Here is a 5,112-nt window from a genome sequence, read left to right as displayed (position 1 = left end):
CTTATGTGCTAACGAATTTTATACCATACTTGTCCATCGTAATCTCAGAATAGTATGATCATACGCCAGTCGTTATAGCCATTGTTCTTCTCGACATCTCATTTATACTTGCTCATTGGTTAATTTGTTATTCTTATACGATTTGTTGCACTATTTATTTTGATATATTATATGTACACTAAACTGGTGTGTTGCTCACTCAACCTTGTGTTGACAAATCTACTTTATTTTCAACACATATGCAGGTCATCGTGTGATGCGAAGTAGTTGAAGTTGGAAGATTACTTAAGAAATTATATTAGAGAAAATTTAATGACATAATTATTTTTATGGTTTTTGTTTGTTTGATGCACTATTGTTTTAGTTTGGATTTTGTATGAAATATTTACTTTATTTGAATTTATTAATTAGATATTGAAATTTATTATGTTGCATGATAGTAACCTTGAGATCTGTGGGAAATCAGTTCACGCCCCGGCATTTCCGCCGTAGGTTGGGGTGTGACAAATTGGTATCAAAGCCGAAGGTTTAAGATAGGTCGTTAGTGGTGCCATAGTAACATGCTTAGGAGCCCCATATGTGCTTATCTGTTTACCTTTATGTGTTCAAATTAAATTGTTTACAGCTTTCTAAGATAATTATTTATTTATTATTTATTGTATTGTTATGCACACACACAAACAAACTCCGAAGATATGCCTTAACATTCAAAGAAAACTTTTCAAAATTAGATCGCTTTTATTTTCGTGAAATTCCTTAAGAATTCCCACTTGTTGTTTTCACGCATTCACCTTAGGGCTAGGTTATGTGGCATGACCCTGTAATAAATGAAAGGAGGAGAGAAACTGTGAGTTGGGCCTTGGCAAAACGGTTCCGAGAACCAAAGGTAAGACGTTATTCCTTACCTGGGGGATAACCAGACCACAGTACTCGACCCTATGGACCCGAGCGAGACCCAAAAATGCCATATAACCGACACCCTAGGCTGCCAACCGTAACCACAATAGTGGTTGCATCCCGATAATAATTGTTTTTTTAAAACCGAATTCACGATGATTCATGGCTTAAATTCGGTAACTTTCTGATTTTGGTTTTACGTTTTTTTAAATGGATAGTTGGGAATCCCGACTATCCATTTATCAACTTGTTTTCGTATTTTTGTTGGAGTAATAAACGTGGTGGTTCACAAGATACACCGACTACTCAATTTTTATTTCGATTGTTCGTTATTTAGTTTGGTTGGTTAAAACGCCATGTAACGCTCATCGGGCTGACAAACTTCATTGCATTGTTAATTCGTTGATTAGTTGGGACAATCAAAATGCCATGTAACGCTCATGTGCTGTTCAACTCAGTTGTTTTTTATTCGTTAGTTCGTTGGGCCATTCAAATTGCCATGGAAAGCTCATGGGAGACCAACATCCACAATTTATATTTGTTAGTTTATTGTAAACTTAATAAATTAAAAATCTAAATTTTAAACTAACTTATCTCCTCGTATAGTCATCACACATTAATCATATTGACTACATCATTTAATAACTATTTACGCAATGCACCCCATTATCTTATAACTTTTACTTTTAATTCTTATGACGCAAATCCCTTTACTTCTTAAGGCAACGTTATTATAGGTTATCTACATACTTAAACATTTTATTATTCTAATTATTTCATCAACTTATCTTTCATCTTATAAATCCTCATTTTTGGTCCATATAGAATGTCGTCTCTAAGAAATCACCGTCGCAACAACGTTTATCTAGTTCACGCGATTGCCGCTTGGCTGCTAGGATCACAAAAGAATTCGTTGTTGAAATGCCCACGATTATCACTCAGATCCTGAGCCTTAACTCCAACGGATCCGCCTCCTCGGCCGCACCAACTAACTATGATTTCCGCAACTTTTTCAGCACCAAAGTCCATCTTTTCGTGGTGAGGAAAATGCCAACGCTTTGCTTCAATGGTTCGATGAAATGGAAAACATCTTCATCCACTAAAAATGTCCGGATGCCAAACGGACCAAGTTCGCCTAGAGCCGATTTGAGAGTCGAGCTGCCATCTGGTGGAATGCCTTTAATGACAAAGGTTCCGAATTGGTCGTGTCCATGCCTTGGGATGAACTTAAGGAGGCAATGAAGACGGAATTTTGCCCTGAACATGAACTGCAGAGATTGGAGGCTGAATTCTGGGAGCTTAAGCAGATTGGTGGGGATAATTCCACCTACTCTAACCTCTTTCGCGAGCTTAGCTGCATTGTGACCCATTTGGTAACCCCCGAGACTCGCGGTATTCAGAAATACATCCGTGATCTTCCGATCAACTTCCGTGATGCTGTTATGAGTCGTGACCCGTTAACCATTGGTGAGGCGATGGACCTAGCTGCCTCTCTCACCGATAGTCATGTACGGGATGGAGCCTTTCACGCAAGGATTCCAAGCCTAATCCCCAAAAGACCGAAACCGACTCATCATTTGATGCTAAAGTCGAACCCAAACCTGTTTCCAACAACAACAATCACCGCAACAACAACCACAACAACAAGCGTAAAGCCTATGCCGTTAACCAACCCAATAACCAACCTCCTCCTAACCAAAACCAAACTGCCCAAACAAAAAGACTTACTTTTTCCTTATCTCCTATGTGCTAAGTGTAAATTTCATCACTCTACCCAAACCCCTTGACGACTATGCACCCAATGCAACCTTTATGGCCACATTGCTAACACTTGTCGTATCCCGCCTAATGCACAAGCCACCACACGTGCTCAGCCTGGTGCTCCTAATACCCGTGCTTACTATCATTGTGGAGACCCAAATCATCTTCGTAATATGTGTCCTCAACGTATCCATGCCCATCAAGCCCAAGCTATGACTACACCCTACTACTTGACCCATGCTCACCAAGTTCAAACCCAACCACCTCATGTCCTTCAAGCTCCTCCTATCAATTCAGGTCAACCTTACTTAACCCAACTTTATTAGACCCCGCATCCGCAAGCTCAAGTGTACCCAGCCTACTCCGCTCAAGCCCCTGTTATGCAAGCTCAACTCATTCAAGCTATTCCAAGCCAATCTACATCAACTGCTCCTAATCCTATGAATGCAACTCCTCATGGTGCCTCAAGTCACGTCAATTAAGCTACTCAACGATCGTGAAGACCTTTGTCGTTCCCTTTATCTACCTTATTTTATTTGTCTTTTTCTTGATTACGTATTGTAACGCCTCTTTATGGTTTTGGATCACTTTCGTATTTGGACTATTTATCTTCTATCTTATGAATAAAGTGTCTTTTTGTTTAAATAGATTATTTATTAAAGTTTATTTTTATCTTATTTAATTTACCTTCATTAACCTTAACTGTTAATAAGTGATTTCTTCTTCAAATACCTATATTTTTGCGATGTCTTGGAAATTTCCTTGCTTTAGTAAAATTCCATTGCAACTTTTGGATTCGTTTTATACGTATATTTTCTGACTAAAACTCCTTAAAATTTTTGTTTCCTCAAAATCATATTTTACTCAAATGTTTTGTAACCCACACAATGGGACAAGTTATGTGGACCATCCGACGATCTAAGTAACTATGGATGCATACGTAATTTCCAAATTCCTCGCTTGGAAATCATAATCCGAATAATTACGTGTTATAATATAGAACCGTAAGTAGTTGAGATAATGGTATAAATGTAAAGATGATAAGGACAGGGTGGATACGCCGCTGGTACATCTTATATATAAGTTCCCTTATCGGATTTTCATTTAGAGCATTACTTCAACTATCTAAAGTTCTGTATTATGTATTTTTATTGTAATGGTGTTATTATAGTATTTCTTAATTTTGAGACGGAATTCCCTAAAGTAGGGGAGATTGTAACAACTCGGGTTTTCGAATTTATTTTTTTTATTATTCAAAATATTGTGTTTATCGAGTTAGTTTATTATTTTATTAATATTAATTTGTTTATAATTAAATCTTTATTGTTATTACACATTTAACCCAAATATAAAGTTCTAATCTCTTTTGTATTAAACCTCAAACTTTAGGGACCAGACTGTAAATATTGTTATAATCCAGATTATCAACTGGATATCCGTTTATCAAACCCGACTCACATCCATGTTTCTTGTACCCGAATTCAAATATCTTTAACTTGGACAATAATTCTTGTGTAATTGATGATGTCGGCAGTTGTGTGATGAGCCACCTTGGTCAGAATCTCCCAAGACAAACCTAGCTTAATCATAGCTAAGGCTTTGTCATCCACCTTTCTCATTTTTTCTCTTACAGCAGCAGTTGCAGTAGCATTTGCACCTTCTTCAACAGCAGTTTATGGACCATTCTTGATGGAGTTCCACATATCAATATCATTGTAGCATACGGCTGCTTCAAAGAGTACTTTCCATTTGATAAAGTTTTCTTGTCCATACAACCTTGGTATCTTGTTAGTAGACACCTCTTGTTCCTCATATCCAGACATTTTGAGAAATTAAAAATCAGTTTCCAAAAAAAAATTTCAAAATAATCAGATCTGAAAACAGAATGCTAAGATCTGATGTGTCTGATGTGATTAGAACAAGATTTAGATATAAAGATCAACATTACACATTCAAATAACATAAGCAAATTACATAATCAGAAAGTTGTCCGAAGACATTACAAAACAAAGCCTAATCTTGAAATTCTTCATTTCAGCCAGAGATGCTTGTTTAATTTTCTTGCTCAACCAAGAATCTTAACAGTTCTGATTGCTTAGCACTTGTAGGCCTTTGCCTTTCTTTGTAATCAGAGAGATACAGTGCTGCAATCACCTTCAATTTCCATAGATTGAATTTTCTGAAGTCATTTTCAGAGAAGATCTTCACAATCTCTCCATTTTCCATCATAACATTCAGATGTTCAGTCCTGGAGTCACAAAATATTCCGCTTGGCATAATATTATGGTTGACTGAAGGGTTTTTGGCTTTTACTGCAGTTTTGACAAAAGGTTTATCCATCTTCAAGTGCATTTGCTTTGATTTTTCTTGATTAGTCACAAACATCTTCCTTTTCTTTGTATTGTTCTGTTTTGAGACCAAAGATGTTGTCTTTCTGCAGAATTCCTTTACTTT

Source organism: Bidens hawaiensis, unplaced genomic scaffold (genome assembly GCF_021521415.1).
Source record: "Bidens hawaiensis isolate Kalapana, Puna unplaced genomic scaffold, B.hawaiensis_p1.1 tig00041732_1, whole genome shotgun sequence".
Lineage (NCBI taxonomy): Eukaryota > Viridiplantae > Streptophyta > Magnoliopsida > Asterales > Asteraceae > Bidens > Bidens hawaiensis.
The sequence above is the reverse complement of the archived record's forward strand: the minus strand, read 5'-3'. Positions refer to the sequence as shown.